Source organism: Condylura cristata, unplaced genomic scaffold (genome assembly GCF_000260355.1).
Source record: "Condylura cristata isolate star-nosed mole 26May11 unplaced genomic scaffold, ConCri1.0 scaffold00011, whole genome shotgun sequence".
Classification (NCBI taxonomy): Eukaryota; Metazoa; Chordata; class Mammalia; order Eulipotyphla; family Talpidae; genus Condylura; species Condylura cristata.
The window spans coordinates 55,175,925-55,199,215 of record NW_004567112.1 but is presented as its reverse complement, the minus strand read 5'-3'; the positions used below and the strand labels follow the sequence as shown (position 1 = coordinate 55,199,215).

Genomic DNA, 23,291 nt, shown 5'->3' with positions numbered 1-23,291 from the left:
TCTGGCCTGTACCCCAGTTATGTGTGCACAAATAAATAAATCTTTAAAAAAAAAAAAAAAAAGAATACACTAAGAGCATGCATAGAAAAGTTGCTTACTGAAAGGAAGTCCCCAAGAAGAATTAACAAGGGAATTTAGAAATTAAGAAGTTTTACCTACGTTCCATAGAACATTCTTTAAGTTATAATAACTAGATTTTTATATCATTATAGTAATATAAAACACAGTCACTTCCAGTTTTGCTTCTTTTGACTGGGTTTCCTGCTGTCTGGGAACTTGGTAGAGATAATTGGGTGACTGAGCTGACAGTACTCAGCTCCCCTATGTTCTGTCATCTTCTAGAAGGCTAGTCCAAGTTTCTTCTCATAGTGATGCAAAATTCTGAGAAAGAGCCAGCGGCGGGTGGCTCCTGCAACTCCAGACTCAGAAAGAATTGACCCACCACTCTGCTTTTTTCCTACTGGCTAACACTATTTCTGGGGATTTATCTAAATGTTGAGGAAACAGGACCTGTCTCTCTCTCTCTTTTTTAAAGATTTATTTCTTTGTGCATACAAGAACTGGGGTAGAGGTGTGTGTGCGTGCATGCATGCATGCGTGTGTGTGTGTGTGGGGGGGGTGAGGATTCACCAGAGTCAAAGTGAGGAGCAGAACAGGCAGATTGACTTAAATATACTGCTGAGGGGAGCAGTGGGCAAGACAGGAGAGGTCTGTGACACCATGTGGGTCACCTGCCTGGCTGGGAGACGGAACTTGGTGCTACAGCAGCTGCAGATAGCTTCATGGTGCTGTGTTTTAACCACCATGGAGGTGGTTGCACCACCAGGGAGGACCTATATCACTAAATCCTATCTGGTGGAGAGTGAAGCAGCTCCTGGCTGATATGTCTTTTCCACCTGGTTTCAGATCCTCACTTTGATGAATACATTCTTTCCTAACTATCATTGAGACTTTTATACCAGTTAACATGCTTCACTTCAATTGAATTTAGAGAAATAAAATGCTGAAACCAAGTATACTTACCAGGAAAAAAATGACATAAATATTTGAGAAATTATTTGAATAAATTAACAAGGAAATAAGGTCTGTGGTTCTTAAAATCAGTAGAATTGCACTGATTTGAAATCAAGAGAGAATAGGTCAGACTGTAGGGAAATTCTCTTTTTGTTCATATTCTATAGCTAGTTGGGTTACAATACCCAGAACTTATCTCTCTTTTCAATTCTCCACATAAGATGCACGAACTGAGGTACAGGCTAGAGGCATGGGAGGGTGAGAGGATTCCCCAGAGACAGAGTGGCACAGGTAGATCAACATTGAAATACACTGCTGAGGAGAGCAGCGGGCGAGACAGGAGAGGTCTGCTGAGCCATGTGGGTCAGCTTACAGGCCAGGGATAGAACTCAGCAGTAGGGGTGATAAGACTTAATCCCTAGGCCTGAGAGAAACCCTAATTCAACACTTTTAGACTCCACATATGAGCAAATCATACAGTACCTGTCTTTCTTTGTCTGATTTATTTCACGTAAGATAATGTCTTCCAAGTTCATCCATGTTGTTGCAAATGATATGATTTCCTGTGTGAATATATATTTCCTGTGTGTATGTTACACCCCCCACATATATGTAAATTAACCATTGAATGTATTTATAAATGTATCTTATATATACAGTCATGATGTCATAGCCATATGTTCTGAGAAATGTGTTACTAGACAATTTTGTTGTTGTGTGGATATCACAATGGTACTATTCAAACCTATATGGTATAGTTTCTTGGGACCACTATCATATATGCAGTCTGTCATTGACAGAAACATCACTAAGTGACAATTCACTGTATATATTTAATAGGATCACATTTTCTTTACCATTCATCCATTGACAACTTATTTCTATGTCTTGGCTGTTGAAAATAATTTAACTCATATTTATTAAGGACTTACTATAAATTAACTACTGTGCTAAGCATTTTATATATCCCAGTTAGCCTTCACAATACTCCTACAAGGAAGGGGTTGTTATCATGCTCATTTCATAAATGAAGAAACTGAAGTTTTGAGTTTTGTTATGTAACTTGTGCACGGTCACTTGAGTAGCCAGCAAAGGGTAAATTTGGTCTTGAACACAGACCTGCCTCAGGCCATGAGCCTAGTTTCTTAACTACTATAGGATATAGTTGGGTGGGAAGACTTTGACAGGTTTGCTTTATTTTTTTATTTTACCTCACTTATTTTGATTTTATTATGACAATTCTAAAACACTGAAAAAGTTGAAAAGTCATATTGTGAAGCCATATGCTATTTTCTTAGATGTTGAATGAGCACATTGCTGAATTGTTTTATCACCTAACTGTTCTTCTCTCCCTCCAACCATTAACTCACTGTATTTTTGGATGGCTTTCAAAGGAAACAGCTTTAGCAGTAGAAACTGGGATTTGAATTATGTCTTGAAGGATATTATCAAGTGTACAGGACAACAGAGAGGGAGAGAGTGAGTGGAGTAACAGGCGGACGGTGCATGGTAGAATGTCGTAAACAGCATGGAGGAGGCTGTAACTGGGCTGGTGGGCAGTGCTGGGGACCATGGTAATGAAGAGTGGGTAGGAAGACTCGATGGAAGTGGGATTTGCCTGCCCAGCAGAAGAGTTCCCCTTCCATGATACTAAAAAGGGGGAAAAGGAATTCCCAGGATTTCCAGTAGAGATAATAGAGAGAACAGGTTATTGTATGGCAGTGGGTAGCCTAGAATAATGCAGTGTAAGCAGCATAAATACACTAGATGCAATGACCTCACACGAGGAGTCTGGAAATAGAGAGAAGAGAGAAAGTGGGAGAAAACAAAATGACTAACAAAATGTAATTTAAGACATTTGTTTTATCACAGCTTAAATTCAAAAACAATATTTGTTGGATTATAATAACTATTCAGAACAACACAACCTAAATGGAAAATTATAAATTTAAAAAAAGATTTATTTATTTATGCATACAGAATTGGAATATAGGCATGAGTTGCAGGGGCGGTGAGAGATTCACCAGAGACAGAGATGGGAGCAGAACAGCAGACTGATAAAGCACACTGCGGAGGGGAGCTGCAGGCGAGACAGGAGAGGTCTGCTGCACCATGTGGGTCACCTCCGGGGCTGGGGATCGAACCCCCACTGAAGCAGCTGTGGCTGGCTTGCAGTGCTGAATCTTAACCCACTGTGTCACCAGGGAGGGCCCTATAATTGTTTTTGAACTCCAGAGGACACCCCTTCTTGATAGAGTGGACATTTCAAATGTTGACCTGGCAGGCATAGAGCCAAGCAGTTGCTTGAGGTTCGTAGTCTCATATATTCCTGGATGACTCAGGAAAGCACCAGTGCTCCTCCTCCTCCTCCTCCAATCCCGTGGTTCTCAGTAGGCAGTGACTTTGCCTGACAATAGCTGTGATCCTCACAACTACTAGAGTTACTAACATTCCACAATACACAGGGCAGCCCCTCAGCAATGAGTGATCAGGCGCCCAATGCAGGGTGTAGGTTGAAAGTCTATTTTAATCGGCACAGAGGCTGGCTCAAGTCAGGTTTTTCCAGTGGTACTATTGATCTTAATTTTTAGATGAGAAACCTGAGGCTTAAGCAAGTTAAGAAATGTCCTAAGTTCATATTGCTAGAGAACTGGAAAAAAATAGGATTTTTACTTTGGCCCTCCACTGCCATATTCAATGTCTTTCAGCTCTACCATGTCTCCATAAAAAAGAAAAATGGGCTAAAATGGTTCTCTGGCTTTAAGTCATGGTAGATGAGGGAATTTTAGTGCCAGAGGCCAAGGCAATGATGTAAGAAAGGAGTAAGTAGGAGGTTTCAGGGGAGCCAAGAATGGATTGTAATGATAACTTGAGTGCAGGATGGGTTGACATTTGCAGTGATGTGATGTGGAGAATTTAAGTGAAGATGATGTAGTTTTTGGAGATGAGTTGGGAGTGTGGGGTCCTTGGGTTCACTCTGGAGAGGGTTCACCAGAGCTCCCCTTTCAACGGCATGTGGTGAGTTTCCCAGGTGAGTTTCTCCATGAGTCAGAGATGTTAGTTACATTTAAAAAGCAGGTTTATTAGGAAAAGGGACAGAAAAGAGAAGTGTCATGACGTAGACACAAGCGGGCAGGAAGAGCAGCCCCTAAAGGGACAGGCGTGCTGAGAGGGGCCTGCATGGTCACAGGCGGGTGGCTTTGAGAACAATGGCCTCTGCCGAGGGAGGTCAGTGAGGAAAAGTCCCGGCCTGGTACAGGCAGGAGGCTGCTGCCCTACAGAGGGAGAGAGGATGGAAGGAAGCACCTGCATAGTGACAGGTGGGCAGGGGACTGCTGTCCCGTGCCAGTGCGGAGTCCGCATGGGTCCAGTCTTCTCTTTGGGAGGGGCTCACTCCTTTGTGGAGTGGCCTGTTTACTGCTGACTTTGGATAGCTATGTGGAATCAGAGGGGACCAGAGATTCCGCAAAGGGTCCAATCTCTGTATCTTTACCCTCAGGGCTGTGCTCCTGACATTCCCGACAGCAGTGTGATACCTGCTTGGGTCTGATGCCTTGGGATAAGACACTGGCATCTAAGGATCTTGATTTCCATTGCTGAGTTAATGGGCTTATTAATCCCCTCTACCCCACCTCCTTGTGTGAGTCAGGCTTTATTCTTGTGATGACTTCTTTAGGTTTTCTAGCCTCTGCTATTAAAAACATCCATGGAGGGCCTGACATTGGGAACTGGAGTTCAGAGTGAGGTCAGGCTAGAAACATATGGCAGCAGAGTGGCATGTGTGAGCCAGGGGCAGGAGAGGGGGTGTGAGAGGGGGTACTCAGGCTATGGGCTACGAGAGCCAAGATGTCAGGGCTGAATGCAAAGAAAATGATCATAAGGACAGGAGTGAGAGGCTGAAAAAGGAACCAAGGAAGTCAATGGGGGAAAAATTAGGATCCAGATGCTACCTAGAGGATGTATCTTATGACAGCAGTTATAACAGGAATTTTAGGAGAAAGTTATTCAGAAACTGATATTACTTAATGTACAGGTAGGAGTTTCATCATCTCTTATAAAGTTCCATCTGTATAACTGACAGCATTTTCAGTCATGAAAATAAGCTTCCATGTGGACTTATCTTTTATCTTTATTTTTTGGTAACATTTGAAAATAAACTTTCAAATTCTATAGATCAAAGTCCTCAAGATTCCACCCTCAACTCCCATCCTGCTGGCAGCTGTCTGTCTGCTATCAAACCCCAAATATTACTTATCTGGAGCCAGTGTTCTTTTCTCTCTGCTGAGTGCACACATCCTTGTTTGACCAAATAACAGGAACAAACAATTTGTTCCACAATGGACATACAGTAAGGTGTCGTGCTTCTGAGAATTTGAAAATTGATTCCCCCGAAGCATGATGCAATAGGTTTTAGTTAACACACTTACTTTTTACTAGATAAAAATGGTAGGAATTTGACCAAGTATGCTGTGCCTTCAGGCCAGACTAGTACAGGTAGTACCAGGCTCTGTGGGGTCGAAAGGCTCTCGTTGGCGAGGCAAGGGGTTGGGACACAGCCATAAAAGGAAATTGAGGCCCCAGAGCAGCTGATCTCTTCCATGAAAGATTATTGACTAATAATGATGCATGTGTCTCACCTTGTTCTCCCAACTTTTTTTTTTAAATGAAAATGGCTATTAATACTAAACAGTTAATTTTCTGTGCGTTTATTATGCACAAGCCCTTGCACTGAGCACCTATTCATGATTTTATTTGACTCTGACTAGGACTCAGTTAGCTTTTATTACCACTCCTCTACCCTCCTTAGGAAAGATAAGGTTCTGAGTAGGATTTGGAAAAGTAGGAAATCTGGGTTTTCTCACCAAATCCTGGTCTCTAGGCACTGATATCCAATAGAGCTTTCTGTGATGGGCCCTCCCTGGTGGTGCAATGGGTTAGGACGCAGCACTGTAAGCTAGTGATAGCCACTTCAGTGCGAGTTTGATCCCCAGCCCCGGAGGTGACCCACATGGTGCAGCAGACCTCTCCTGACCCGCCCACTGCTCCCCTCAGCAGTGTATTTCATTGATCTGTCTGTTCTGCTCCCCACTCTGTCTCTGGTGAATCCTCTCACCACCCCTGCACTATGGCCTGTGCCCCAGTTCTGTATGCACAAATAAATAAATAAATCTAAAATAATTGATTCAAAAAAAAAAAGAATTTTCTGTGATGAAGGAACTGTTTTATCAGCTACTCAGTGTGGCAGCTACTAGCCACTGCTGCCATGGAGCATTTGAAATGTGGTGAGGGCAATAGATCAGGAATAAAAAGAAATACATAAAAAAGGGGGTTTAAGTTTTAATTGACATAAGCGCAAATCACCACATTTCATAGTGATGGTGGACTGCTAAGGGAAGAACATTTCCATAGCTGTAGAAAATTCCATTGGATAAATGCTGCATTTTCCCTTTTTTTTCTTGGTTGGATTTTGGGCAAGAGGATTGTCTCCTCTTCCCTCCCAGCTCCTCTAACCTCAGATACAGGAAAGTCCTTTCCTTTCCCCCTCTTCATCTCCAACTCCACACTACCACTCCCAGGATACCCAAAGGTAGGCAGATGGAAATGCCCTCCTATGTCAGACACTGCCTGTGACCATTGGCTTATCATCATTATCAACAACTGACACTTACTCAGCTCTCAAAAGATGAGTCATTTTTTTGCCAGAGAATCAGGAGAATGAAATCTGAACATATTAAGAATCAGAAAACTACACAAACAAATGCAAAACCCAAACAAACAGCATTTCTTTCTTAAGATTTTACTTTATTTTATGCATACAGAGCTGGGGTACAGGCCAGAGGTGAAGGGGCGGTGAGTAGCTTCACCAGAGGCAGAGTGGGGAGCAGAACAGGCCGACTGATGAAGTACCCTGCTGAGGAGAGCAGCAGGTGGGTCAGGAGAGGTCTGCTGTGCCATGTGGGTCACCTCGGGGTGGGGATCGAACTCATGCTGAGGTGGCTTTAGCTTCTTAGTGCTGCATGTACCCTCTGGGCCACCAGGGAGGGCCCCAAACACAGAGCATTTAATGAAATAGACAATATAATTGTTTTGGGACTTAACCAGAACTGGTCAAACTAGTAGCTTAGAAGGTAGCTTTTGAGCTAACTTTCCCTCCCTCTCCCTCTCCCCATTTTCTCTCCCCTGTTTATTAATTTCTTCTTGAAATTTCTTTCTCTTTCTTTCAAGAACTACATTGTTTTAATTACACATGCTTGGTGTCAGGATAAGACAACAGAGAAAAATACAAAGAAAGGAAAACACATCCTAATTTCCAACACTCCAAAGACAATCCCTGTTAAAAAATCTGATATACGGCCCTCCCTGGTGGCACAGCGGGTTAAAGCACAGCACTGAGAATCTAAAGACGCTTTCGCATGAGTTCGATTCCCGCCTGCCCAGGAGGAGACCACATGGCGTGGCAGACCTCTCCTGACCCGCCCGCTGCTCCCCTCAGCAGTGTACTTCGTTGATCTGCCTGTTCTGTTCCCCACTCTGTCTCTGGTGAAGCCTCTCACCGCCCCTGAGCCTCTGGCCTGTACCCCAGCTCTGTATGCACAAATAAATAAATCTTTAAAAAAAAATCTGATATACATCTTTCAATGTACATAATCCTATAAACATTTATAAACGTTGGTAACACGAATCATATCATCCAAGGTACTTTGTAACCTGATTTTTCACTTGTATCAACTAAATTTTCATAAAACAAATATAATCTCAAACTCCTCAGGAATGTATTATTCCAGGAATTTTCACACACATCCTCTAAGTTGCTGCATGAAGCATTCTTTTATATAGTTAATTTCTGCCTCTTCCTCAGTACTCCACCAGGTTTTGTTTTGTTTGTTTTTTAAAGCATAAGAGTGTATGTGTCCATGTTTCACTTACCAGGTTTGCTTTTAAAAAGACTTCATGTGTGCATAAGAACAAACCTTTGTTGTCAGTCAGCATTCTGGGGCTAAGCAAATATTCACAGTACACCTGGTCTGAAAACCAGGGTACCCGGGGCTTCTGGTACAGATTCTGGATTTCCTCCTGCTGTCTGGGACTGCAGACCCTGACCTCTGATCTCAGGTGAGTTTTAGTACAGCTCTGGTTCTGGAATGAGACACTGGCTAAACGTTTCATAAGCAAATGGCAGACATGAGCCAGAGGAAGCAGGGCGGGAAAAGTCCTTGCTAAGAAGAGCGCAGCAGAGGGAGCATTCTACAACTTGGACAAATGCTTCCAGCAGAGCCCAGCACCCCTGTGCATCTACAGGGTATAGTTACATTGCAATGACACCTTTTTTTGGCCTTGTGTCCCTGTTTTCAGATGAGGCTTGGGTGGGAAGCTGCCGTGATCACATGTGAGTACAGTGGGTGTTCAATAGGCATCTGTATAAGGACACTGGTGCTGTGGGGCTCTCTCCCTGGGCCGGGACCCCTCTCTGAGGCACTGCCTTCACTCTGTAGACTGATGACATGGCTGTTTCGGGAAAAGGACAGAGAGGGAGCAAAGATGAGATTCTATGTGGTACCACACACTCCTTGCCCCCATCAAAAAATCCAGTAATCTAAAGCTCAGTAAATGCCTTATCTTAGGCCAGAGTCCCCAGCCCCCCTATCTACAGAGGAAATAATCAGCATCACAGCTAACGTGAGCCCCAGAGCAGATCCAGCTGGCACCGTGACTGAGGGGGCAACAGATGAATGTGGCCCACAGCATGTAACTGAACAAGCCACCTAGTGAGGGCTGGGAAGGCTTCAACCTTTGTATCCTACTTCTCTGGGAGAAACTGGGGATAGAGATAAAGGCTAATTGCACTCTCATTTCGCCTGGTTTGGAATACAATTTGGAATACAAAGACTCCATGCAGCCCTGCGTGTTTACGGAAGACAATGTGGCGGCATTCAAACCCAGGGGGCGGGGCTGCTGGAGGGACAGACCTGCTCCTCTCACCTTTAAAAGCGGCCAGTAAACTTGGATCCATGTGAACAAACATTTGTCATATTCTAGCAATACCACCTGAGTGTATGAAGGGGGGAGGGGAGGACACCTCAGGGCATGGCAGTACCGGCACCTCAAGTTTTATTACAGTTATTTTCCCAGAAGTCTCCTCTAACCACATATAAGCACTTAGTTCGGTTTCTGGGTGGTGGTAAGTGATCATTAAAAAACTAAGAGGAGCCGCAGCAGCAAGGATAACGATGAGCCAAGAACACTGATTTAGCTTGCTGGAACTGGGCTCAGCCCAAAACTGTCTGCCCTCAGTTTAAGGGGCGCTTTTCCCCGCGATCCATCCTTCCTATTCCTTCAGGCCTGAGAGTTTGCCCTGTTTCCAGGCTTCCAAGTTTTCAACTGAACTTGGACTGGGCTCTTCTGTGTCCCTGGTGACAGAGATATATCAGCTGAAGTTTCTTTCTATTCTCCAAAATATTTTTGAAGAACTGATGATCCCACATCATTTAAATGACAAATGGGCTTATTTGCCGCCTCAAAGTTTGTATAACAGAAGTAGCCTAGAGTTTTTTTTTGCAAGTGAAACTTGGGCTTAAATTCAGACTTATAATTAAAAGTCAGAAAATGGGGGGGGGGCGCTAAGAAATAACTAGAGAGCAAACTGAAAAAGGACTTTACTAGCCTCATTAAACACTACTCCTAGATATTGTCTGAAAAGAGTCTTTTCTCTCCACCCCGCTCAGTCACTTCCTGATCCTTTCTCAAAATTTCCACAGTGGAACTCAAGTTCTAACTCTTTATTACTGATGTACAATAGCCCAAATCACCTAGGGATTCCTGTTTGTTGCAAATTATGATTTAAGATATTCTGGAGTTGGGCATGAGATTCCCGTTTCTACCAAGTTCCCAGATGACGTGGTTTCTGTTGAGTGGCAAGGATGTAAACTCAGGCAGCTGGAATCAGACCTGGAGACTTTGCTTCTGACCAGATGGAGTTTTCAAGAAGGGCCCTCTTGGCCGATCTTAGCAGCTTCCTTCTTCAGGCTAGTAAGCAGCAGACTTTCAGTCTATTGGAAGAGTTAGGCAAACCTTGGCATCCTCAACAGTGGTAACTACCTGGGGACTCGGTACAAATCTGGTGCCTGAATCTTTACTCATTTTGTCCTCTCAGCAACCAGATGGAAGATCACACATGAGAAATAAATATTATTGTCGGAAGAAGAGGGGAGATTTAAAAGAAAAAAAAAATGATAAACACTGAACACAGAATCCAAAAGAAAAGTGGTGTCTGTTGTATTTAGAAGCCACTGGAGATGGAGCTGAAGGACGCTTCTTCAGGTTTAAGAGTAAAGAAACTAAGGTTCAGAAAATAAATAGCTCGCCCAAGGTCACCAGCTTTTCTGGAAAGTTGAATCCAGGTTCATTTGACTAACACTTTGGGACCTCGGTTTCCCTGGCTGTGAACTGCAAAAGACTAGAGGACAGAGAGGGATCCCCACCACAAGGACTCATTCCTTCTCCGGATCTGCTTTTTGATCCTGCTGGGAAAGTTCTTTTTAAGGACACCCGGGCCCCCTGCCTTTCTCGTTCAAGGGACTCGCAAGCAAGGCTGTTCTCAAGGAGGGTCAGGCTGTCCCGGCGAGAGCTGGCGCGGACAAAGCGGGCCAATCCATTACATAACCGCGAGGCGTCCCTCGACTCCCGCGCCCCCCACCCCTCGCGGAGCCGGAGTGGGTAGAGCAGATCCAGCGAGAATTCCCTTTGCCCGCAGGGCAGAGAGCGCACAGCGGAGCTGACGGGGCTGAACTTGACCGTGCATTTCGGGGGCCGACCACTGGCTTTTCCTCGCGACGCTCCCTTCCTCCGGTTTTGCTCGCGGGGCCCCGCTAGCGCCTCCGCCCCGTCTGCTCCCCGCCCCTCGGAAGCGCGGATCGCTGCGCCTGCAGCCGGGGAAGGGGCCACCACTCAGGACCCGGCACTGTGAGTGCGCCCCGGGGTTATGTCCACGCGCCACCGCCAGGGTTGGAGCGGGCGCCATGAGGTGAGGACGCGACGGGGCCGGGCATGGTAGGGGTCAGGCGGGGAGGTCTGGGCGCTCTCGGGGAGTCCTCCGCTGGAGGCTCCCGCTCTGGGATCGGCGCGCGCGGGCCGGGGAGTCCCCTTGGCTCACCATCTTTCCACACCCTGCCCCGCGGTGTGAGGGCCAGGTGGCTCGCGAGCCCCGGCTACTCTCGGAGGCAGGGCTGCGGGGCGCTAGGCAGATTGGGTGGAAGTGGCGCAGGGCGCGCCTTGGGCTCTCCGCTCCCTCAGCGCCCCGCAGCGCGCCGTGAGCTCCAGCCGGGTGGCACCGGACACCTGTGGATTAGGAGAGAGGCACGTGCCACTTGCCTTGTGGTCTTTAGGCCGGCTCTAGGGCCCTTCCTGGGCAGATGGAGTCCTTTAGCCCCATTTCCCGTGGTTTCCAACTGCAACAGACACCGATTTTCTTTTGGATTCTGTTTTCAGTGTTTATCTTTTTTTTTTCTTTTTCTTTTAAATCTCCTCTCAGCTTCCGATAATAATATTTGTTTCTTGTGTGTGGTCTTCTAAAGATATACCAGCCTTTAAAACCTCCTGTTGAATGCTGTCCTCTTCCTTGCTTCTTGTTCTCAAAGAGCAGTGGTACTTTGCAGTGAGGACTGCCCTGGGAAACCCTGGGGGTGCGGGTTTGCAACAAAACTGTTAAGCACAATTTCAGGAAGATTCTTGGGGCTAAGAGATTGGCTTTCCGTTTCCACAGTTCAGCAGTCTAAACCTCTTTGTACTCCCCCCACCTCTCCCACCCCCCAAATGTTGAGTCAGATGGGAGTTTCCTGGTCACTGGTTAAACCTTTCCGCTTTGAAGGGACTCCAGTTCTTCCAACTCGTTTCTTGCTAAGAGCTGGACTTAACAGTGGCGCAAGCCAGGAGGAAAGCTCTAAGGCCTCCACATTCACAAACACACAGACTCCACAGGTGTCCCAGGTGACTAACATTCACAGCCATCAGTTGCCTCGGCTGTATGTGCCCTGCACCCCGCCCCCCATAAAGTGTCTTGCTGAAGCAGGCTAACGGTGTCAGCCTCTCTGGAGGAACCCAACAGGCTCTAGAAGAAATCAAGACCTTAGGTAAAGATAGTAGTTGGAATGACTCTATAAGGGTCTTTAGAATCTTAGGACGTAGGAAATGTTGAAAAAGCTTTAGAGATCAGCTATTCAAACCCTTCCCTTTAAGATGGTTCGGTGGGGACTTAGACGGGTTGGCAAGGATTGGCTGAGCTCGGCCCAGGATCAAGGCTGCTGCTTTTCATTTCGTTTAATGTCAAGACTGTTGCCTTCAGATATTTTGAACAAAAATGAGGTGGCTAGAATCACCTAATCATATAATTTTCCTGATTTTAAAAATGTATCTATCTTGAAAAAATACAAAAAGAAACCTGGGAAGGTTTGGAAACAGATGAGAGAGTTTGGGTTTAAAACCAGCTTTGTAGCCCAGTTTAAAAAAAAAAAAGAAACCTTTAAATAGTATTTTCCATTGTTTTTATATGAAGATGAACATGCACCTACATCCCAGGTGAACTTCAGAAGAGGAAAGGTAATTTAAACAGATGGAACTAAATTTACCTCTCCTTAGAGAATATTCTGACTGGTGGCTGCCGATGGTGATGATTGGTTAGTTAGAGGTGTGATTTATGACTCTGAGCCACCTAGAGAAAAGTGGGCTTTGTGACGACCATTTATTTGTTGTGATTCATGCTATCCCCTGACAGAACAGAGGGAGGGATTTTAATCAGACTTATTTAACATTTTAGCCTTGTCCATATCCCTGTGTTTTTCAATCAATTTAATTCAACATAACACATATTTATTGAGTGCTTACTAAGTATCTATACCTGTTCTGGGCATTTGAAGTATGTAAACAAAACAAAACAAAACAAAACAAAGCACTTTGGAGTTCAAGTTATAATTCATCCATTGTAACTATCCCAGGAGTTTGCTTGTCAGATAGATGAGAATTTCAGTTTTGCAGAAAGCAGGGAAATAGACATAATAACATTTGCGGCTATTTGCCTTCCAGTGTCATGATTCTGCTGATTTTATAATCACCAAAAAAAATAGACAAGAAAATTCAGATGAAGTTATTTTGACTTTTATGAACTGAACTTCTATTGCTCACTCGAGTCCCTGAGATTGCATTTCTGTTAGTGCCCCTTCAAGAAGCAAGGGAAGAATTGTTTCCTTACTGGTGTTAGCACCCATGTTAGTATTGTGCACCAAGGCTGTATTTGTTGATGAGATGGGGCATTTTATTTATTTATGAAGATGATATATTCTGCCTTTACTTTGTCTCACTTTACATTTGTCACTCACTGCCCTCCCTATTCAGAGGTGGCACAGTGTTGAAACTTGTTGGTAAACTCATTACTATGGCAATTTTTCCTTTTAATTAGACATTCTAGTGTTTAGCATTTTCTAATTCTCTGAAATGCTTTTTACTTCAAAACGGCATGGATTGCAAGCTCAGGCATGTTTATTGTTTTTAACAAAAACTTATCAAAATGAACTTGGCTGTTTTTCAGCCGCATACAGCCAAAAACTGTATTTAATGCAGCTTTTGGGTTGTTTATGCATTCCTTACCTAACCAATTGCTTTGTTTTAAAAAATTGCCAATTTAATAGTAATTTCCTCATGAGTAGCTTTCTAGTATGTCTAAAAATACCCATTAAAGTGATACAATAATTTAATTGAGAAAACACATATCCACCCTTGAAGACATAGGGAAGTTTGGAAACAAAGATTTTCTGTCTCTGTTTCTAATTTGCTCTACATCAAAGGGCAACAGGAAGTGTCATTGTCTAACTGTGTCCTATTTGAAAATGGTCTCTATTAGATACTTGGAGGAGCGTCACCATTTTTGATGACCGCTAGGTACTCAGAATAGCTGATTTTCTTCACTTGCCACTATGTTGCCCATCAGATACTCACTTTCTTTCTTGATGAATGGGGTGATTGCTAGAGCCAGATAAGAAGTTGTATGCCATTTCTTACTTAGTTAATAAATAGGTTCATTACTTATTTTCTTAATAAATTTATTTTTGATTTCTATTCCTTTTTAGAGGTTTGTGTAAAGCTTGTGTTTTTTGCTTATCTTCCTGTGCTCGTGGTTGGACCTGCCTCAAAGGCCACTTACAGTCTGGTATGGAAGAAAAGATATCACATGGGTAGCTACGGTACCAGCTGGATCTGACCACCACAGGAGATAGGTGAGGGCTTTGGAGACTAAATGGAAGGAGAGGAAGCACGCAGGGACTGTGACGGTGAAGGCCTATCTATGGTAGACTGTCTGGAGAGCTGCTCTTTGAAAGATGGGCAGGATGGCAAAGCTTCTAGTGAAGAGAAAGTTTACTTATCTGGGGGGAGGGGCACGCACATATTTCTTTTTGGAGCCCTAAAAGGCTTTCATTTGGGAACCAATTGAGGCTGTGTAGACTTGTATAATCGACACTCATTACCTCCATTCACCTCTGTCCTGGGTAGGGAGTACCGACCAACGCTAAAACGACTCAGTGTGTTCAGAGTGCTCATCTTTCCCTCTGAAACCCAAGCTAGATGTTGCTTCCAGCACAGAGATCAATATGGAAAGTAACCGCGGTTCTTGGCTTTCACTAGCCCATGCTTACAGGAGTGTTTGGTCATCGCCTGTTTATCCCAGTAGTTCTTGCTATTGTCGTTTTGTAATTTAATTGAATATTGCTGTAGCAATCACCCCATTCATCAAGAAAGAAAGTGAGTATCTGATGGGCAACATAGTGGCAAGTGAAGAAAATCAGCTATTCTGAGTACCTAGCGGTCATCAAAAATGGTGACGCTCCTCCAAGTATCTAATAGAGACCATTTTCAAATAGGACAGTTAGACAATGACACTTCCTGTTGCCCTTTGATGTAGAACAAATTAGAAACAGAGACAGAAAATCTTTGTTTCCAAACTTCCCTATGTCTTTAATTGAATATTGCATATGTAATATGAATATTAAACAAAGGTTGCTATATCTGTGACAATTAAGTTGATTGCCATATAGGCCTATAAAAGCGATCCATGTTAGGGCCCTCCCTGGTGGTGCAACGGGTTGGGATGCAGCATTGCAAGCAGCTGCAGCCACTTCAGTGCTAGTTTGATCCCCGGCCCTGGAGGTCACCACATGGCGTAGCAGACCTGCCCGCTGCTCCCCTCAGCAGCGTACTTCATCCATCCGCCTGTTCTGCTCCCCGCTCTGCCTCTGGTGAATCCTCTCACCGCCCCACCACCTGTGGTCTGTACCCCAGTTCTGTATTCATAAATAAACAAATCTTAAAAAAAAAAACAAAAGAAAGTGAGCTATGTTAAAATCTGTAGCAACATATGCTATGAATCTTGAAACCAGGATGCTAAGTGAATGAAGCCAGACACTAAAAGCAACCCATCGCATGCTTCCATTTATATGAAATGTCCATAGTAGACAAATCCATAGAGACAAGAAGTAGATTAGTGGCTGCCAGGGTATGAGAATGGTGGGATTTGACTGATAATAGGTACAGCATTTCTTTTTTGGTTCATGGCTGTGTTTTGAAATGGTGAGTTTTATAGCAATAAAAAAAGACATTAAAAAAAGCAACATCAACAAAGTTCCTGCTACTTATATATGGAAAAAAGAACAAAAAAGGGAATACCACAATAAAAATTCTAGAGTGAGTTTGCTTTCAAGCTTTTCACAAATGTTTTCAAGGCCTAACTGCTTTAAGAAATGGAAGCAGCAAATCTGGGTGCAATTTAAGGAAGAAAGGCAAAACAAAACTAATATGACTGACAGGCAAAGATTAGTGAATGGTTTTACTTTTATTTATGTGGCTAATTTTGACATAAAATGTTTGAAATATGATGCAGTAACTTATTGACTGCTTTTTTTTATTTTTTGACTCTAGTTTTTTTTCAGAAACATTTTTTTCTGAATGTTTCAGTTAAGAGAAATTTTAATGTTTCAAATTCAAAGTACCCAGTATATCTTGAAAATTATTCATCCCTTTGTAGCTGAAGAGAAATTCCATGTTTATGAACCTCTCTGATGGATGTAATCTTAGTCATGTAAGGTTATAGAGAACCTCCAAGCCCCTGTAAAAATCACAACCTATTTTTCTGCAACTGTCTTATGATTTCCTTGTTTGTTTTTATAAAGAGTAGCAACATAAAGTGCTAAGTACATCAACATTTAACATTTATAGACTTCATATGTTTTCAAATTGTTTTTAAGCACAAGTCACCACTTTCTAGTTTGCTGAACTTATTATAGACTGAAGCTATAATTACTTACATTGGAGACAACTGACACTGATTTTGCCATTCTAGTTATTTATTTTTTTTGAAGAAATAGTTTTTATGGTACCGAACTCGTATTTATCTTCCAAAATCAGTTATATTTCTTGAAATAACAATTTCAGTTCTCTGAACTGTAACTTCCAAACAAACATGTTATAGTTCATGAAGGAAGCAGCAATCCTCCCTGCTCCTAGGTCCACATCACAGCAGTTAAATATGCTTTAAGGGAGAGTAAAGTGCTGCTGCTTCATTCCGATACGCATCAACCAGAAAAGTAGTAAAAAGCAACCTTACCTGTCATTATTTGTTATCAATGGAGGTGGGGGGCAAGAGACAGTAGACCCAAACTCACAGGCATTCCTGATATCAAAAAGAAGTGATTTCAGGCCTCCCTGGTGGCGCAGGGGTTAAAGTCTCAGCACTGTCAAGCTATCTCCAGCCACTGCGCATAAGTTGAATCCCCAAGCTGACCCACATGGCACAGCAGACCTCGCCTGTCTTGCCTGCTGCTCCCCTCAGCAGTGTATTTCAGTAGATCCACCTTCAGTTCTGTTTTGGTGAATCCTCTCAGCCCCACCCCCTGAATCTCCCCTTCACAGCCCCCACAACCTCTAGTCTGCACTCCAGTTCTTACATAAATAAATAAATAAACAAATCTTTAATGAAAAAAAGGAACTTTTTTTTTTTAGGTTGATATGACAAGTTGATTCAAGACTATACCAACCCTGACTACAAATTAGAATTATGAGGAAGAAAAAAGATATTGGTGGGAGGACCCATCCTCAAAAATTTTTATTCAGTAGGTATGGGATAGGGTCAAGGTATCCTTAGCTTTTAAAGCTCCTCTGGTGAATCAGGACACCAATGTATATAAAGTTTAATCAACTTGTGCTTTCTCTGGACAAATTTTATTGAAATAAATAGTTGTTATGTCTTTTTTACATAGCCTGTGGAGGAAAATTATATTTTCTCTCCTTTTAATTGTTTTTACACATTATATATACAGTGTCTACTTTGTATATTTGATGCTTTCCCAGTGGTTGAGAGAATTTTCTGCTTTCTCAATAAATAAATTGGAAAAAATTTTTTAAATATCTCTAGGCTATATCATTCTCTGAGATTTTTTTCAAATTGTTGCAAATTTGAAAAAAAATCTCAGAGAACGATATAGCCTAGAGATATTAAAAAATATTAAGTATGTCACAAATGCATAAAATATATGTAGATATTAATCTACTTTATCATTTATGGCAAATCAGCCAAATTGGTATCATTGCAGATAGCTAACCAATCAGTTGCCCAATTTGTTTTTTGCATTTTGGTGATTATGGTGTATTTTGGACACTAATTTGATCTTTTCCTCTGCAGTGTTCTATTTTGTCTATACTAATTTGCAGATGGTCTCTTTATTATTAATGTGTTTCCTGAGGTGACTGAGTTGTCAATCTTAACATTCAAAAATGTCCATGGATATTTTTCTTTTTATTTAAATTATATCAAAATAGACTTTGAAAATATAGAACTTTTGTTATAGTTAACCATTGAATGACAAAGGGTTTAGGGGTCTCAACCCCCATGAAGTTCAAAATTTGCACATAACTTTTGACTCCCTAAAAAACGTAACTGCTAATTGCTGTTGACTAAAGCCTTGCTGATAGCACAATAGACAATTAATATTATTTTATATGATTTTATAAGGGTCAGGTGTATATACTAAACATGATGAATAATATCCAAGAACCTCTGCAGATCAGATTTTTAAAATTAAAATTTATTTATTAATTTACATCATTCTTCATTTTGTGCATTTTTGCATCTCAGTTGTAATCCCCGTGGACTTAGACTTCCCACCACCACTTCACCCGTGTGCCATCACCACAGTCCCATGCACTCTTCCCACCCCAGTTGTGATCCTATTCCCCTTTAGCCCCCGTAGAATGTCTACAGATTAATTTTTAACTACAAACTGCTTATGTGGAGATGATTGAACTCACTGCAGTGGCAGCAGGAGGTGACTGCAAAATTATCACAGAATGAGCTATAATTAATTTTATGCAATTATGATTTAAAACTGCACCTTTCCATCTACTTATATTTCTTGTGACCATCAATGGCACCATGTGCTTGTGTGCTTAAATTTTGATAAATTTTAACATCTTTAAGCAGATTTGTGTATATGTTATAAATGATAAAATAGGTGATTATCTACATATACTTTATGTGTTAAGATTTTTGATATTTCTAAGCTGTGTGGCTCTCTGAGAGTGTTTTTAAATTGTTGCAAATCTCCAAAATTTTTTCCCAATTTATTTACTTGAAAAAAATCCACGTGTAAGTGAACCAATGCAGTTCCAACCTGGCTTGTTCAAATATCAACTCTAATAGAACTCACATAAGAAAGGTATAAGTTTAAGCTTTTGTCTTATATTATTTAAACAAAATATCACTAACTTTAGCTTTTCCCATGTCATCAGGATTTACTTAGTCTTTGAATAATTATTGTAAGGTGATCGTTGTAGAACCTGAAGACTGACTTGTTCTTTATTTAGTTTCAGGACTCATGAAAATTCTTACCCATTGCTTCCAGTTAGCTTTTCCCTTTTGTGTTTTAACTGTTGATTTTTTTTGTGTTAAAAATATCCTCTCAGACTCCTGTCATGGAAATTCAGGGAAGAGGGGGTTCAGTAAAGAGAGAACACCAGATGCTTGAGAGGACAATAATTAAGGACAGCAAAGTCCTAACTCTGGGAGTTAGGAAGCAGTCATTTGTGATAATGTCCAAACAGCCCGGATGGTGTAGAAAGGAGGAAGGAGGCAAATTCCATTCCATTGAGGTAGGAATGAGGAAAGGAATGAGGAGATAGTCAGTGTAGACAGATCCTTCAGAGGCTGGGTTTGAAGAGGGAAGAAAGTAATAGGTGGGAGCTAGGAAGGGTGGTAATCCTGAAGGATTTTTTTCCTTTCTGTATTCTTCTTTCTCATATTCTTTTTTTTTTATTACAAAGTTTATTTTTACATCATTTTGCACATTTTTTTTTTCCATCTCGATTGTAATCCCCGCGGGTTTCCCATCACCAAGTCACCCTGTGCCACCACCATAGTCCCGTGCATTTCCCTCCCTTCCCCCCCCCCCCGTTTTTGATCCCATTCCCCACTCCAACCCCACAAAATGTCTCTGGTATATGGTTGTTCATTATTTTTGTTATTTTCTCGCCTGGTCCATTATACTCCTGCTATGAGTGACACCATCCGGTATTTTTCTTTCTCTTTCTGGCTTATCTCACTAAGCATGATCTTTTCCAGCTCCATCCAAGTTGCTGCAAAAGACATGTGTTTCTTTTTTTTTGGTTGCTGAGTAATATTCCATTGTATATATGTACCACATCTTTCTAATCCAGTCATCTACTTTTGGGCATTTGGGCTGCTTCCATGTTTTTCCAATTGTAAATAAAGCAGCAATAAACATGGGGGTACAAGTATCTTTTTCAATCAGTGTTTTTGTGTCTTTTGGGTAGATACCTAGGAGTGGGATTGCTGGGTCGTAGGAAGCTCCATGTTTAGCAGTTTGAGGAACCTCCAAACAGTTTTCCATAGTGGTTGTACTAGTTTGCATTCCCACCAGCAATGCAGGAGAGTTCCTTTCTCATATTCTTAAGTAAACTTATAGGCTAAAAAAGATTGTGTAAAGGTTGAGTTCAAAGTATAGAAAAAAGGAAAGGGGCTATGAAGTGGAGAAATTAAGTATACAAGGGCCATGTTTCCTTGAGAAAGGAAGCGACAAGCGTGCATGTGGATCGAATGCACTGGGAGCATTAGCTGACATGTGAAAGTCATCGTCTCCAGTGATCCAAGTCAGCCTATAAAATAGTTGCTAATGTTTTGGATGGTTTATGTTCTAAGCATTGTTAAAACATTTTACATAAGTTAACTCCATTTCTTGTGATAGCCCTGGGAAAATTAATTCACTAGTTTTACAAATGACATATTTCAAACATTGAGGGGTTGAAATTGGCTGGGTTATAAGGCTGCCGAGAGGCAAAACCAGGCCAAAAGGCTGTCATGTTCTCCTGCTGGATCTGAGGGTACATGGAGGTCTTAACATTTTGAATAACCCTAAACAGGAGGAAGTAAATCTACCCCTTCTGTTTGTATTACTTCTTTTTTTAAAAAAAGATTTTATTTATTTTCTTTTTCATAGAAGAGCTGGGGTGTAGACCAGAGGTGTAGAGATGGGGCTGTGAAAGGATTCACCAGAGATAGAGTGGGGGCAGCACAGGCCAATTGACACTGCTGAGGAGAGCAGTGGGCGGGTCAGGAGAGGTCTGCTGCGCCATGTGGGTCACCTCTGTCTGTTGATGGAACTCTTGCTGTAGTGGCTGCTAATAGCTTCATAGTGCTGAGACTCAACTCCCTATGCCACCAGGAAGATCCTTGTATAATTTATTTTTCTTTTCACTGCATCTTTATGCATGTTCTCTCTTTGGGTACTATCAAAGTAGAAAGGCAAGATATGTATAAAGCCATGTGGAAAAGCTCCAGCATCCATGATAACAGGTCCCCTCCTCCTAAACCTTCATTGGGAAGCACCGAATAATGTAGGTATTTTCACTGAAATGATCATTAGCCTCTCTCTTAAGTGATCTGTGATATTTTGTTCTCTAGGATTCATTTAAATTCATCCCGTATTTTCAGCTAATGTGCTCTGGCCTCACAGAAATGATAGTCAGGGTAGCTTTATACTCATGAGGTAAGCACTGAGTCTGGGAGAAGGAAAGTGGTAAGAGATATTTTTCATTCTTTCTGGGTTTCCATAAACTTGAACTAAAGGTTTTGTCTGTGAATGGACAAAAACTAGTTAAGAAATTGGGGTATTGCTAACTCTCTTTAGCCTCTTTTCCAAAGTGCCATTTGTATGACTATACAATAATTTCAATTCTAGAGGAGAAGAAAGGACTCCTCTTAATGTTGTGGTAAAATCAATACATCTTGAGAGGGCTTCCAAAAAAAAAAAAAGGATTTTCAATAACAAATATGTGCATGAAACAAGAAAAATATATTGTGCTGTGTCACTCCAAGCACTTCGTTTGTGCTTGTGTTCTGCCACTCCTCACAGGTTGAGAGTGCCTCCAGCAAAACTTGCCTTACCAGTTATATGAGTGAAAGTGTTAAGACTGATGTGGACAGGGGATTTGCTGGCTTTGAAGGAGAGGGGTTGCCAGCAAGAGAGCAACTTGAAGGTGGATCATGCTCTCACGCTCTTAAGGAGAAGGAAGGTTTGATGGAATGAGAGAAAATGGAGAGGGCTCAGGAGGTTTAAAACCAGAGCAGAGGGAGTTGATGATTGTGGTGGGTAGAGAATTGGAGTGAGAGAGTGAGAGAGGGACGCTTAATTCTCACACCCTTAGATTTCAACAGTAAGACTTGGCACAGGTGGCTTTGGAGGTACATGGCAGGAATGGAATGGAATGGAGGTGAACTTTATCAGACACGATGAGGTCAAGGTGTCTCATTGGAGGATGGTGCCCTGTGCCCCGAAGAACCGCTCTGAATTTTAGAAAGCTACAAGTCAGGAATCTTCTGGTTACAGAGAAAGATCCAAAAGACTAGCTGGTATCTGGCATATAATAAAATCTCTTAATGGTCTCAATCGAACACTGTCAAAGAAGAATTGATTAACTTGTATTTTGCACTATAGTTATTGAAAAAAAACTAGAAGGGTCCATTGACGAAGCAACACATCTCACGAGGAACGTTAGCCAAGTTGTTGTTATTACTGATTACCATGGAAGGAGAGACTAGGTGCTCTGGTGGAATCTTTTCTTCCTTTCCCCTCCTCATTCTAGTCGCCTTGTAGTAAGCAGAACATCACTGTCTGGGTGAGCGAGGCAGCTGAAGATCATTAAGCTTCCAGATATAGAGCCTGTTGTGATGTGTGGGGGCGGGGGCCGTGGGAGAGAGCCGGAAACTTCAGTGGGAATCAGTATGGTGCCCCTGCTTCTATAGTTAGCCCTGGGGTGGGAACCGGCAGTATCTGTTTCCTTTGTACAGCTGTGCACACTACAGTCTCCTTGTCTTTGCTGCCTCTTAAGGATTTCAGGAAATCAAAATTAGGGCTGATGTGAGCTTGGAAAGCCTCACAAGTGGAGCTACTGCATAGGGATGTGCACTGGGTCTGATATGCAAGTGGCATGGATAGATAATGTGTCAGGTGGCCTGTTTGGGATATAAGACGCAGTCTAACTTGGACTGGCCTCATTAGAAAAGGAATCCTCTGCGTAACAGTGAGTTACACGGGAGTGGAAGGTCTGGGCACTGGCTTTGCTTCTCTGTGATTCTCTTGGCTCTGGTTTGTCTTGTGTTGGCTTTGTTTTCAGCCTGATTCCCTTCATGGTCCCAAGAAGGGTCACATGGAGAAAGGAAACATCAGTGGAAGGGGAAGCCAGGTCTTACGTCTCCTCAGCAGTGAGGAGACCTGTCCCAAAAGCTCTCAGCGACTCCCATGAGTCATTAGCTAGGACTGGGTCACCACCCTTTTATGTTCATGACTGGTGGGGGGTACGGGGGTGCCATCATTTTTGATAAACTATCTCGGGAGTGGACATGCTGGAAATTGTGTCCATGGGGAAGCTTAAGACATTATTGTGACATCCCAGCCTTGTCAAGGGGAAGGAACCTTGGATGGTGGTCAAGTCCCCAGTGTCAGCATTTGCCACAGTATAACTTGGATAAATCATCAGCTAATGTGTACATTGAAAGCACTTCAAATAAACTGTAAGGATCTCTACACATGCTAATTGTTTATTTAACAACGATGGTGATTGATGATGATGGTGACAGTCGTTTCTGTCTACTTACATGTTCCAGGCACTAACTGCTGCCTTACAAGCCTTCTCTGCATGACTCACTGACACATCAAACATCTCTCAAA

At 42.4% G+C, this 23,291-nt stretch overlaps 1 protein-coding gene across 1 annotated transcript in view; it reads left to right on the top strand.

Annotated features, from left to right (window-relative positions):
- The first annotated feature begins 10,549 nt into the window (after positions 1 to 10,549).
- SLC16A12 (solute carrier family 16, member 12) overlaps positions 10,550 to 23,291 on the top strand; it is an 84,560-nt gene continuing 71,818 nt past the window's right edge. Inside the window, exon 1 of the mRNA XM_004681090.2 lies at positions 10,550 to 11,035. The gene's annotated coding sequence lies outside the window, so the exon portion shown is untranslated. The remainder of the gene's footprint in view (positions 11,036 to 23,291) is intronic.